The following is a 14740-nucleotide window of genomic DNA, read 5'->3' as shown; positions in this document are numbered from 1 at the left end:
CTGTTTATGCGTCGACTCCGAGGGCTGTATTAAGAGCTGATTATTGCCAATTATCGAGCGGGGCATTAAGGCAACTTATGAGCTCTGATGAATGTAGACAATGAAGCTGCACTAATTAAATCTAGAGTTATGTACACACAGACGAACACGCTTCTAATTAAGTAGAATTGCATTGTTGAGTGGGAATTTCAAAAGCCTTTGATTGTTTGTGTATTAATTATCTACGAGTCATTGATCTGCCAGTGCAAGTAGCTCTACGTCTAGGAGCATATTTTTTGTCCATATGCAGCACATTCCAAGTAGAGACAAGGGAGGCAGCCACAAAACGCTTACATAAAGAACAAATCTGCGATAAATTCACAAGAGCCCGAGCAAAATAGAAGAGAAAGAAAAATAGACAGCAAAAACGGCCAAAGACCAAATAAAGAAAATCTACGAGCACCGAATGAGAGCATGAAAATTATTGCCAGCCATATTTCTGCTGGCTCAGAGGCTTTTGCTCTGGTTTTGGCCTTTGCTTTGTGTTGGCTTTTGGCTCTGGTTTTTGGTGTAGTTGTGCGATTATGTGTGTGGCACACGAGGCACACAAAGCTTAAATAAATAAAATAAATCAAAAATGTAAATCAACACTCAAATTTATTTCTATATATACAAACTTATACATATACATATGTACATACATAGTATATCTACATAGAGCGGACTCGGCTCCTGGGATAATAATTTCCACAAACACACACACATACGATACATGTGTGAGTGTGTGGGAGTACTGTGGACTGAGGGAAATTCGACTCTCATTAAATTTGGTCTGTCTTTTGGCTGCTGAGCATCCTATCCCAGTGCCTGGTGTGCCCCTCCTTGTGCCGTGCGGTTTGTCATTTCGGCTGTCGCCTCTGTAATAAATGAAATCAGGACAAAGCATTCATTTATGAGCGCAAAGATATGTTTGGCTCTCGCTCGAGTGTCAAACAAAATATTATATTATATGTTATATGTCCACAGGCCTTACACACACAAAAGCCCTTCTAACGAAGCATTTATTCCATTTTACGACTAGTTTTTGGTTCGTGTTTTTCTCTCCATCTCTCTCTCTCTCTCTCTCTCTCTCTCTCTCTCTCTCTCTTTTTGTGGCTTGTGGCAATAACTCAACGATTGCAAAATGTGTCTGATTTGAGGCAAAGGAAAGACTCTTATTTATTTACTTTTCTCCCTGTGTCTGGCAAAATGTTTAGTTAGAGGAAAAACAAAAAAAAGAGTAAAATGTAAAATGTAAAGGAAATGAAACTTTTCCGGAAATTGAAGCATTTTAATTATTGCAATTTTCTTGAAATATGCAACTGCGAATCTTTCGAAATGATGTCGTTTTTGGTGATTTTCCCCTGCAGGCACTGCACACCCCCCCTCTCCTTGGATCGAACATTGGGTTGCCTTTGACGAGCGATGGAGTTTTCATCACACGAAATGCTCTTAATTTCGTCTTCATTTTATTCCCGCAGCAATGTCCTGTCGGGCATCATTTGACAAACTGAAACGTGACGGTGAGGAGAGGACACTGGGCTGGACAGATAGACGGACAGACAGACCAGGTGGGTGGGCTGGACAGACAGACCAGGTGGGTGGGCTGGACACACAACCAGGCAGTTGGGTGGGTTGGTTGGTGCATTGACATCCTTTTTTCTTTCTCTCTCTGGTTCGTTTTTGGTTCTTACAACTGTTTATAATGCCGGGGCGGGGTGGATACCCTCTCCACTCCACTTCACATTTTTTATCAGCATCATCACGGCATCTTGCATTTCTGAGAGGAATTTTCGTCCCAGCCGCTTCATTCCATCTTTATCATCCGAATGCGCCACACCACCTTCATTACCATCCTTAATTCCATTCGCTTTCCAACTGCTGCCAACCTGGCCGTGATAGCCGTTGTACACTCTGCCTTTTGGCAGCGGCTTGTCATTCAATTTGACGCCACATTTATTCACCTTTTTTTCCCTCTCTCTCTCTGTCTCTCTCTCTCTGTGTCTCTTTTACTTTGGGTTTGCCAATGGTCGCCACATTTTTTTCACTTGCCATTTGCATACTTTCTCTTTAATTGCTTCGTTATGGGCTGTGCCATGCTGTGCCGTGCCGCCCGGCACTTGTGATTCCTGTATTTTCGTTGCGTATACGTAACGCGTAATACTCCCGGCTGCTGCTGCTGTTCTTGTCCCCAAGGTAATTAATGTGTGATCACTCCTTGGACGTGTATTCCCTTTGGTGTCCACTTTCGTCTGCCCTTAAATTCAGTCTAAATGCCAGTTTATCCTTCGTCTCGGTATATTCTCTTCAACGTAAACTCCAACAGAATTGCTTTAAATTTCTCTCACTAAAGTTCGTAACTCTTAAAAGGTTTTAAATATTCACATATTTTGTTTTATTTTTGCTGTATAGATTCTTGTAAAAATATTTTGAAATAGACCAGGAAAAGGATTTTTGGGGCAGTCGTGCGTAGGCTGGGCTGACCTGTCGGTGCTCATTTCCTGGCTTTTTGGCAGCCATTTATGTTGGCTGGTTTTATATAGAGACAGAGGGAGAGAGACAACAACTATTTGGCACGTTACACAGCTTAGTTTTTGTTTTTCTACAAACATTACCATCCAGCATAAATTTTCTTGGCAAGCGACTTTTGTCGACAGGCTTGTAAGTGATTTTATTTGTCATTTTTAAAGACAGAGAGAGAGGGAAAGAGAGAGAGGGAAAGAGAGAGAGGGAGAAGCTGACCCTGCACTTTGCAAGTAAATTCACTTCGACTTTCATTTGCTTAATCGTCAGAGGGGTCCGAGGACTTTGGACTGGGGACCCGCATTGATTGCTTGCTCCATGGCCTATTATCCCTAAGTGCGTGCTTATCATAATTTGTGGAGTCGCTTGTCTCTGCTGCTGGTTACAGTCTGTAACTGTAGCTCTGTCGTGTGCCCTGTCCCAGTGCCATCTGATTCTCCTCCTGCGCTGTGCATATCCGTAAGTCGTCTTAGCGTTGACGGCAAATCCCCCAGAGAGTCGAGGGGAAATGGATTTTGCAGTGCCATGGAGAAGCTAAGACAGGCGAAAAAAAAGAAATAAGTAACAAGAAATCAGAAAAGAATAGAATGAAAGAAAAATGCGTTACAGTAGTGGTACGGAAGTTTCCTTGAGTTTTACTTTATTTTTAAAGATGCTTTAACTTTGTCTTTTTGCCACTTGCCCAAAGATATTTGCCACATTTTATTACATTTATTTATTATTTCGAGAACGTTATCGTACCTTAGTGGCAACATAAAAGATTTATTTATTTATTTATGGCAAACAACTAAAACAAATTTAAGTTTTTATTCCTAATGCAAACTTGTCTGTTTTTTGATTTTTTTTGCATTTCGCTAATTAATTTCCCTAACAAGCAAAAAGCAAAAATGCATAGTTACACTTGTTTATTTAGGGTAAAATGCACAAGTTTCAATCAATTGAATGCAGAGAGATAAAAATGTTGAAATGGAAATATTTTCACATCTATCAGACATCGCATTTTTCATATTTAAACTAGTTCCAATTTGGCTTTAAATGGATTGCGAGAAGTATCTACAGAGTGCAATGAATTTTATATAAACGATAAAAATGCAAATGCAAATGCAAATACATAAATATCCATAAATATACGTACTAAATGCAATGCAGAAAATCGCTCAATCATCGATGAGTTATTCGTTTGAATGGGATTTCTTTCGTACAAACCAAAGAACATTCACATTCCGAGTACATGGCATGTTCGAGTTCATTGGCCGTCGCCTCTGTCCAGACACTCTGTGGGCGAGTCGGAGGCTCTGTCTGAGCTGGTAAAGCGCATAAAATTAAATAAAAATCAAATATGAAATCCTTTTAAGCCGGGGCTGAGCTTGCACTCAGCCACCGCAGAGGAAGAGGCTGAGGCTTTTTCGGGTGCCCAAGCCGAAAAGAAAAAGGAAAAAAAAAATTGGTAAAAAGAAAACTGCAAGTTTTTGCGAGACTTTACGCTTCCCTCTTCTGTGTGGTGTGTCTCCAGTTTGGTCTCTTCCCCTGTCTGCCCCTCTGTCTCCAGCTTTCCCTCTCCCTTGAGGGATGTGTGTTTTTCCTTATTTGTGTGCTCCCCGCCTACATCCTGCTCCTTCGCCTTTAACTTTGGGCCTCCACAAACCGATGTGAACCTTTTGTTCTGCTTCAAGTAAATCGGATTATTTTCGGGTTGTGCCTTGAATCAATTTATGAAATTAAAGGACTTTGATATTTTTTTAGAATTTATCCAACACTTTCCTGCACTTTTTGCTGCGCCCCTAAGCGAGCCATAAGCTAAAGTACAACGATTGTTGCTTGTTTTTTTTTCGCTGCAGTTTCTCTCGCACTTTCCCAGTTTTTCCTTGTCACTGCTGAAGTTGTTTCGTTTTCGTTTTCTTTTTTATTTTTTCTGATTTTTTGTGTTCTTCCATATCCGCGTTTTCCATTAGTCTGCAAGTTTTTGATAAAGTTTTCAGCTGCAACTCCTTTCTGCTACTTATTTTTCAGATACAATTGGGCAAGACTTTTTCATGGACACTGATTCAATGTTTGTCGTCGCCACTTTGACACAAGAAAATCTCCACTGATTTCATTATTTATTCTAATTTGTTCGCGCTTCCCGCTGCAAAAACATTTGCGATTGGCTTTCATTTGAAAATGAAATTGCAAAAGTTTTCGCACACTGCTTGCCTTCCACTTATCTCCATCAAACCTCTCCCGTTTGTACATCAAAATTTAAGTATTGAAATCGGATTTCAAAGTGAAGAGCACCGCAGTGGCATGTCGCCACAAATGCCAGCGGAGAGAGAGAGAGAGAGCAGCAGGGCCGCTGCCATTTGCCACCCGCAGGGCTCTTGCGGCTGCCAAACAGAGGGCCTCGCAAATATTCGCATTCATCTTCATTTTGCCCCTAAGTTTGGGGCTTTTTTGGGGGGTTTGGCTTATGTTTTTTATTTGCTTTTTCTCATATATATTTTCCTTATTTATGTGCCGCTGTGTGTCTGCCTTTATCTGCACACCCTTCCGCCTTGGTCTTATCTGATTTCTGTCGTTTTTTTGCCATGGCTTAATATATCCACGGCGCAGCAGCATAATGTCGTCATTTATTTCCTGGAGCGTATAAATATGCTTCGTGCTTGTATTTTCCAGCATCACATTTAAATGTATTTGTATGCAAATATCGAAGTGCTGCTTCCAGGGGGCTTGAGGCTTTTGTTGTTGTATAAATTGCCGTGTGAATTCCACCGCTCTTTATTGGGGCCATCAATAATGGCCTTATTGAATTTCGACCAACTGAAATACTCACCAATCTGCAGCGGAGTGTTGTCCTGTCTCGCTGGTGTCAAGTTCTGTTTTTATAATAGTTGTTGGCTCTTTGGAGCAAAGTTCTCTGGCTGCCAATTTGAATTGGGAGGACAGCTGTCAGCGTCAAGTGGAGAGGGGAGGGACGTTGTTGGTCTCTTCAGCCATACAAAAAATTCATAAATACATACATTCACCAATACGCTGGAATATTGAGGAGAAAAATGAAAAACACATTAAAATAAATCCCGAAATCGCGCGCCATCGAGGACTGTCAGCGGCACGAGGAGCAAGCCCAGCCCAGCCGCAAGAAAAGTCGACAGGCGACCTCATTTCAAATTAGCTCACACACGAAACACACACGAAACACACACAGATACACAGCCCGATTTATGCTCTTCGAGAGGGTGTCGCCCTTCCCCCCTGGTCGCATAAATACCAATACAAATGCGAGCATAATGCAATATAATAAACGTCAAGAGCAGAATTGGGAGCACAAAAAACGAAACAGAAGGGCTGGTGGCAGCCCCCTTGGTGCTGGGGCGCGTTCTGATTGCGTGCTGATAACCCTTTTTCAACTTTTTGCGGCAAGCTCTTGTTGACAGCGCAAAATCTCAAGCATCCACACATGCACACACGCACACACGCACACACGCACACAGACTGATGCGCAGAGTTAACCAAGTTAAATCCAATTTGGCTAACAAGACATTGTCACACTGCAGGGGAAGGGGAAGGGGGGGTGGGGCGGAGGAGCAGAAAGCTCTCGCAAATCCCAGGGGAATTTTCTCTATTAGTGTGACCAAAGCCAGGGGCCAGGCACTTAACCCACCCCTCCCTTTGGTCCCTCATTGCATAAGCTGATCTGAAAATTGCACATTCCAAAGATTATGGTGGCTCTTAGGCTCAAAAATTGTGACAGAACCAAACAAAACTTAATCTGCAAGTGGCAGGCGGCAGGCAAGAGGCAGCTGCCACCAGTCAGCTTCCGCTCATTAGCCCAGAACATGTGTCACGGATCTGCGTCACTTGCCTGCCGCCTGCTGCCTGCCGCCTGCCTGCCTGCCCGCCTGTCATCGTCATCGCTGTCAATGCCGCTGCCATGGCGGCAGCCACAAAATCCGTACAAAGAAATGCCATAAAACGCCAGCCGCAGTCAAAACACCAAAAAACGATGAAATGAACGCAAAATGCGGTTATGGCAGGGCACAAATTTACCGCAGAGGCAGCAGCAGCAGCAGCAGCTCCTCTCCCTCCCCAGGGAGTGGGGCATAAAAATGTTAACATAATTCATTCGGTGCGACAAACGACTTTTAATTAAAATATTTCAACGTTCGCAGGGTATTTTCATGTGCTGCAAGGATGTGGAAGCAAAGGTTAGGGGCCAATGAAGTCATTTCCGATGGAAGGCAGTGCAGGAAAGAGATAGTCAAAGGTATTAGGTAGCCAGATAGCTATCGAATCGATTAGCCAAAAGCCAATAAAGTCATTCGAAACTGTTGGGAGTTTAAGGGAATATTTAACCACAAGGCGAGCTAGGGATACATTTAGGTTGAGCCGGACACAGAAACGCTTATCCTAGATTCTAGAGGCAAGGAATCCTCATTTCTTAGGCACTTTAGACAGTGAAGCAAAGTGCCACGTGCCTCGTGCCCGAGTCAACTGTGTCATGTTGCAGGGGCTTACAAATTAGCGTGGATTGCGCACTTTTTGTCAAGAATCCTACCCGCCACCAGCACCTGAAAGCCACAAAGCAGCGCGCACTGCCAGCGACAGATACCAAGCAAACAGTGGGCCAAAAAGACACTTCATGACATGCCGCCATTCTGACAGCCATGGAGCAGCTGTTGACACACTCCGCAAGCGGCAGGGCACTACACGCGATGCGCCGCCACCCCACACCACCCATACAACATGTACAACATGTCGTATAAGTATTTTAATTAAGCATCAAGAGGCGCACGAAAACACACATCCACGCAGCAAGCAAGTTGCGCCTTTTAATTAAGGCCCACTAAACTACTCGTAAGACAGGAGGCCATCGCCATGGCTTAAGAGGTGCCTTCCTCTGGCTCCTCCTCCGCCACTCGCGGATGGATCGAAAAGTTTCCATTTAAGGCTAAACTCACAGTTAAAATTTAATTTACTCAGCGCACAAACTTGTTTGGCAGCAGCTGCATGGCAGCAGCACAAAAAACGGGGCACGAAAACAGCAGCAGCAAGCAGCAGGGGGAGGAGCAGCAGGAGCACGTCATGTGGATTACTCATACGCCACGTGTGCGCGTGGCTGTGTGTCTGCGGCGCTGTGGATGAAGCCGAGCCGCGACCCCGGGCGACAGGTGGCGGTAAAAACACCACGACCCGAACCACATGCATTCTGACAAGAAAAACAGACACAGTACACGATCCACGTTGGTGTCCGAGCCAACTTCCGGTGTAAGCAAAAATGTTCTTGAATTGTTTGCATTGGGTAGAAGCCCAACCATTCCACAGATATGTGTGTACATATTGTCTGTCACATGCTACATTCATTTGTATCCAGGCAGGGGCCCGGCTCGTGGCTCGTATGTTTTTGCAACATTTTATTTATCTGCAGCGCGTGAAAATATTTTTAAATGTCGAGTGGCCATTCGGATGACAAAAATTACGAATATTTCACGCTGTTAGGGCGGGAGTTCGTATGAAAGAAAGTCTTGGCAAAAAGAACACTTCAACTGTAGCAAATCAGAAATCAAGTAGCAAGAAAAATAAAGTTTCTCCAGCTTCATTTGACGTTACTGCAGCTGCTGTGGCAGAGCGGAGTCAATCAGGAGACATCATTGGATTTGTGGCAGTGTCTGGGCGCTTGCTTCTCTTGTTTTTTTGTGTCACAATTTGATTTAAGCCGAGTGGAATTGTGGGTTGTACTTGGGGCGGAGTGGAAAAACAATAATCCTTGGAGCAAATCGATGACAGAACGAATTGCATTTGCGGCGTAAGCCAAGTGTAAAGTTTGTGGAAAATTACAGGCAATTTGCATAAGAAAAACAAATGTCTAACGATTGTGCTACACAAAATCAACCAATTGCTCAGCATAATTGGCCATAGACGCCAATGGGCCTCGTCTCTCGCTTGATTACAGCTCGATTATATTGTGGGAAAATAAACAGCAGATCAAAGGCAAAAAGCGCATGAATTTTTATGCAAAATGAAGCTTCAAAGAAGCCATTGTCAAGGCCAAGGGTGGGATATCGATTCCAAACGGAGCAGTTCATCTCTGCTGTAAGTATTGCTACGTGACTCCATTTGCCTCGTCGGCAGCCATGAGTTGTGTACGTGCTGCAGAGATGTGAAATTTTAGATGAAAAAATTATAACATAAATATGAAAAAAAACCAATCTAGTTCCGCATGTATCAAATCTGCCTCTCTGCGGGTAGCTCATGGTTCCATTTTCTGGTTTGATGTAGTCCTGCTGCAGCTGCTGCTGCAATCAGTCCTGCCATTGTTTGCCAATGTCCCGTGCTGCTGTTGAATTAATTGAGGGAACCCAGAACCCAGCATCAGTTTATCCACAGGTGGTGCCCCGCCGCCCCCACCGTCTGTAGTGAATCTGTAAGCAAGCGTGTAAGCATTTGACATCGACATCACTTCATCTAAATGGGACTTCAATGTCTCCCTCCTCTTTCACTGTTTCCCAGTCTCTTTGTTAGCTCGTTGCAGTGGCAGAAACTTCTCCTTTTGGCAGGCAGGCGATGGAGGTACATCGTTAGCGCGGATTTATGCAGATTTTGTCCTGGCAACAAGTTTTTTCGGCAACTTTGCGCCAGAGAGTGCCTGCAAGAATATTAGCTTATATTCGTGGAACTTTTTAAAGCAAAACTAAAGTTTCCAAAGCCTGGAATAAAAGAGTTTTGCTGCAGTTTTTCCACTTATTAAAACTACTTAATATATTCCTTATTTATGTAGCTATTTTACACCGTTTGCCTTTGCCTTTTGCAGCTTAATTTTCATTTGGTAATAATGCTTCTTGGCTTACTCCCACATTTTGGGAACACATTGCTGAGGCAAGTACTTTACGTATGAAAATTTTTTCCCTAATTGTCTGGGAAAATAAATTGTCTGCAAATTGCGGCAGGCCAACGAATGCGGAAAATGCAGGATGAATGTGTATGTGAAATGAGTAGAGTAGAGTTTGAAAAGTGCAAAGTTGACGGCAAAGGCAGCAGCAGCAGCAGCCAGAAGGCTGCCACAAAATATTTACACATTCGCCCGAGGGGCAAGCAAGACATTCAGGCGGCATTCATTCGCTTGTCCCCCGCAGCCGACTCGCTTCGAGTGCAAAGAAGTGTGTTTAAATAAATCAATGTTTATTTAGTCACAGAGCAGCAACTGTGTGTCAGGAAGCGGCAACACTTTGATTGCAGTAGTTTCACCTTACCCTCAGGCCGTAAGGGCCGCAAAAACGAGCCTCGTACTCAAAAGGGAAAGCCCCTCCTCATCTCTTGCAACATGGGAACACACACACAAAGTGGTGCAACAATAATGGGATGAATGTTATGAATGTGCAATCATACAGCTGACAGCAGCAGCCAGCAGCAGCCAGGAGCCAGCAGCCACCGTAAACAAAGAAAAGGAATCACAACATCCGTCCGCCCATTCACCAGCGCCACAGTGCAGGTGACAAAACTCTCAGCAAGCCTGGCTTGGGGGAGACATGGGGACATGGAATCAAAGGGAAGTAACACACACAATAGAAATCTGCCGGCGGATATTAAAACTATTCTACAGCTGCTTTTGTGGGCAGTCTTCTGCCTTCCAACTCTTCTGCCCTCTGCCATCTCTTCGTCTGCCTTCACCACATGCTCTGCTCTTGACTTTTCATCATGTGCCAAGTGAAAGGATAGATTATTTTCTGCCGGATGTATGCAACAGGCACTGGGGAAATTGTCTTGACCTTATACAAAAAGAAATGAGAAAAGAAAAAACTTCACCCAAGCGTTGCCCCAAAGCTATTAAACCGTGAAACAACTCTCAACTGGGGAGTATCTCTCATTCGAATCACTCTGCGCCACTTCTGTGCTTTCTTTTTGCCGAGAAACTTTTATTACAATGCCAGAGGGGGTTGCCTGCCGTTCCCCCGCCTCACTCCATGCTCCTCTTAATTTATGATCCGTGCAATTTTTGCGGGTGGGCATTCCGCTGTGCATTCCATTGCAGACGCCCAGCGGCGATATTTTCTACTGCTTCGAAAGTTATTACAGGAATATGAATTATCAGTCTGGTGTTTGCTTTGGAAATGGCTTTTCATGGCGCTCTGTCAGCAGGAAAAAAGTTCCTGGAACTTGGCACACGATGCAGAGGAAAAGTGTTTATCAACTTTGAAATCAAATTGCTGCCGTGGAGGAGTCTTTGAGGCAGCAACTGGATTATTTACATTTCACTAAGCTCCTACTCCAATTAAATTGAATGCTCGACGAACCTACTCTATATGGTAGCTATATCCACATGGTCCGTTCGTTCCTTGTTGTTCCTTCCTTTCTCTCGTGCCGCTGGCTTGCCGCGTTGTTAACACGTGTTCAAATCATATAGTTTTACTCGCTTTGAATATCCTTTATGTGCCATAGCTCCATTGTTATGCAATGTCTTGATAAATGGCTTTGCAGAGCCCCCAACTCTGTGGCATGCACAGAGGATGTGTATTCCATTCATCGTGCCATTGTGGAGCACCTCAGACACACTCTCCCTGCCCGGCTGTCTGTGTGCCTGTCTGTTTGGCAGCATTTTGCATAGAAAGTTGCAGCTGGTTTGGCTCCACACCTATTAGAGCTAATACTGAAGATGAAATGAAAGCCTCAATGGATGCCCCACAACCTTACAGCATTATCAATTGTGTAGAACATTTTTGGATTAATTCCCAGGGAATTGAATAAACATCGCGGGATTAAATGTACAAGCAGAGTGCGTGCCCGGCGAAACGCAGTTTGTAATCGGAGTTCCTTCGGCATTTAATTTGGTGTCGGCTTATGCAAAGAGCGGAAGATTCCTCCGGCCTTTACTTTACTCCGGCCATTAACCTAATTGGCAGCGAGTCTGTGCCCGTGTTTGGCTAATAAAATTGTTTAAGGATTACATGGGATATCTACACTTTAAATTGTATCTCGGCATCTTCATCTTTGGCCTGACAACTTTTTCGGCGCTCTACCTTTTTGGCCCGCACAAAAGGTAGGCCCAAAAGGGAGGGTCCTCAGCCTTTGGAATTGCTTCTTAATGGATGGATGGATGGCTGCTCCTGCTTCTACTCCTGCTCCTTGGATGGCTGCCTGTTTGCCACGCTTCCATTCCAAGTGGATGAAATATTTGTGTGAGGGCTGGGCCAACTTTTGTGTGGCGAAAAGCGGTCGTCGGTCTATTAACACCTTTGCTTATTGTTAATTAATCTTGCTTGCTAACCGATATAATCCCATGGCTGTTACAACCCTCCAAAACACCAGCTATCTGTGTGTCGGCGATAATTACTAGCTTCGAGAGCGACTGTCAGGCCATTAATGGTATTAATTAACTGATGTCTTTGGGGCTTAAGCAATTTGGGACATTCAGTGAATGTCCAAGAGGGTGATCAAGAGGCAGGACATCACCGAACAAGCAGCAAATGAAATAACTGTTAAAGCACTTCATTTGGGTTTGACTTTACGCTTAATTAAATTTAATCAAAATTGATTGATTTGAGTGGGAATATTCTTTGTATGCTTACCTCTGGGAATGGAAGTTCCTCCATGAAGTTAAGAGTTCCCAAGCTATGAAAAATTTGCAGATTTCTCCCTTAGCTGTTTACGGTTTACGGTTAAGCTTGGCTTTTCCCTTATTCACGGATTTTCTGGTCAATCCCACAGCTTTTCCCCCCAGCGGAATCTCAGCTTAAATACTCACATATTCCATTTAGATGGCGTTGTTTTGACAAAGTTCCCACCCGACACACACAAAAAGCATAAAAATATGACAAACACAAAGTGGAACCCTGCGCCACGGGGGAGTAAAGAATGTCATAAAAAGACGTCTCCACATGTGTGGCAGGAGGGTTGGAGCGGGGAGGGGAGGGTGCGGGACAGCAATAAGACAGGTTCCATAAGCCAGATGTTCGGGATAATGGAGGCAGAAGACGACGCGTTGGAGCAGACAAAATAAAATCACATTTTTACAGGCAAAGCATTTATGATCCATTATGCTCTTAGCCAGCGTCTGGCACGGCTTTTGTTTTGCGACAAATAAAAAGAGACACAAAAAACAAGCACAAATATAAGCAGGAATAAAATATAGAAATACTCACGGGAGTTGGAGTGTGGGTAGGAGGTGCCGTCAAGGTCAGACCAGGCCAGAGACTTGAATCGATGAATTATGGAACCAATGGAGCGTGGCATTCGCCTATGGGATTCAGTTATTTGTGCAATAAACGTACAACAAATACATATGAATGTGCTGCCCATGGCGGAGCATTCGCTGGCATTCCTATCGAAGCATTTGCCAGGACATGCTCCAATGGCCTGTGGCTGGAACAAATGAAATACTTTGAATGCAACGAACTCTCCTCTCATGGCACAAAATATTTGATCGAATTGCAGTCACTTGTCCCTCATGTGAATACAATGAATATGAGTGATGGAGGAGGAAGAAGGGAGGTGGCTTATTGTCGACACATTTTCAAGATGCACACTGAAATGTGAATATCAAATGTGGGCAGGGCAAACCACGAGAATGACAATAGACCCAAGGGCAAGGAGAAGGATAAGGAGCAGAAGCAAGAGAAGAGAAATGTTGTTGATATGCTGATGCTGATGCATCCATCCTGAGGTGTCTGTGTGTCTGTGTGTGTGTGTGTGTGCTGTGACACTTGAGAACAAAAAAATCGCTTAAGTGGTTCACTGTCTGACAGCGGCTGCTTGGCTGGCAGCCTTCCACTGGCGTTGACGTTGATTGTTGAGTGATAAGAGTGATAAAAGTGCTGCCCTAATGACACTTTGCCCCCAGAGTCTATAGTGCTGAGTGCCGAGAGTCCATGCCCTTCAAATGCTTAGTGTCTGTCTCTACATAATCGTCCAAGTGTAACCCACATTAACGCATCAGATTACGTAAAATATTTCTGTTTATTTGTCACCACTGTGAGCGGATAAATGTGTGTTTTATTCGTGCTTCATTCATGATATCCATGGCATACACACAATCGCATTAATCATTTAATTATAGCCGCAAATCTTTACCGTATTAACAATCAATTAATGCGAGCTCGATGAGCTCTTTTTTTAAACTGATTTCAATCTGATTATACGGGCGGGTGACAACCACCACATATGCCATTGATAAATGTCGATTGTACATAATTTAATGTGAAGAGTAAACTAATTAATTAATAAATGAGTTTTTCTTTTTGTGGTTGTGTTAAATAGCTAACAAAAAAAGCGACAAAAAAATGGGCAAACTTTAATGTAAATTCCAAATGATTGTCGCACATTTTTCGAGCTCATTGAAGTGGAAATCCATTGCAATGAGGCCACAAAAAGATAATTCCAACGATGACAACTGGAAAAAGGTCAACGAAATCCCCTGCCTAGGGTTAACAAAATGAACCACAAATGAAATTAAAGTCCTTAAATACCAATAAATCATGTTGATGGCTGATAATCGTGCATAACTAATTAGAAGCGGAACCAACGAGCCATCAAAAGTCCAATGAAATGTTGCCTGCCAAAATGAAACAATTTAGAAAAATGTGTTGGAAAAAATGCGAATTTCGATTTAAATTAAATGCACATTTTGCTGAAATTGTTTAATTAAAACAGTAATTATGCAAGAGCACGCTATTTGGATCACCGCAAATTGTTAATTCCGCTCAAGTACGACGCACCGCAATATGCTCCGTAATTAATTAAACGGAGTTCATTTTTCGCAGGGGAATCTGTATAATAAATTAATTCTGCATATGTTTTTCCACATCAAAGCATAATAATGGCTATGCTCCGCATTTATTTCTATTGTTTAAAGGAATTTCAGATGTTATTTCAACGCATGAAAATAACTTTCAAATAGCTGTTCGGCATGTGCCACAAATGAAATGAAATCGACTCGGTTTCGGTTTTATTTTTTCCAAGGCAATTTCAGTTGCCAATTTTGTTGGAATACGCCACTGACTGACTTCTGGGCCAGGGTAATTTTTCATTCATTTATGACTTCAATCAGACATTGTTGCGGTTCCTCTTTCCCTCTGTGGGTACTTTCTGCTAATGCTTTTTTCTCTCCTTCTCTCTGTGTTCCATTATTGTGGCATATTGATGGAACATGGGATAGGAGTCTTGCCACATGATTGCCCGCCCCAGTCTGGCAATTGAGTTGCCAATATTGTCCTTTGGCCAAATTAGAAATGAT

This window comes from Drosophila subobscura, chromosome E, assembly GCF_008121235.1.
Source record: "Drosophila subobscura isolate 14011-0131.10 chromosome E, UCBerk_Dsub_1.0, whole genome shotgun sequence".
NCBI classification, from domain to species: domain Eukaryota; kingdom Metazoa; phylum Arthropoda; class Insecta; order Diptera; family Drosophilidae; genus Drosophila; species Drosophila subobscura.
Note: the sequence above shows the minus strand (reverse complement) of the source record.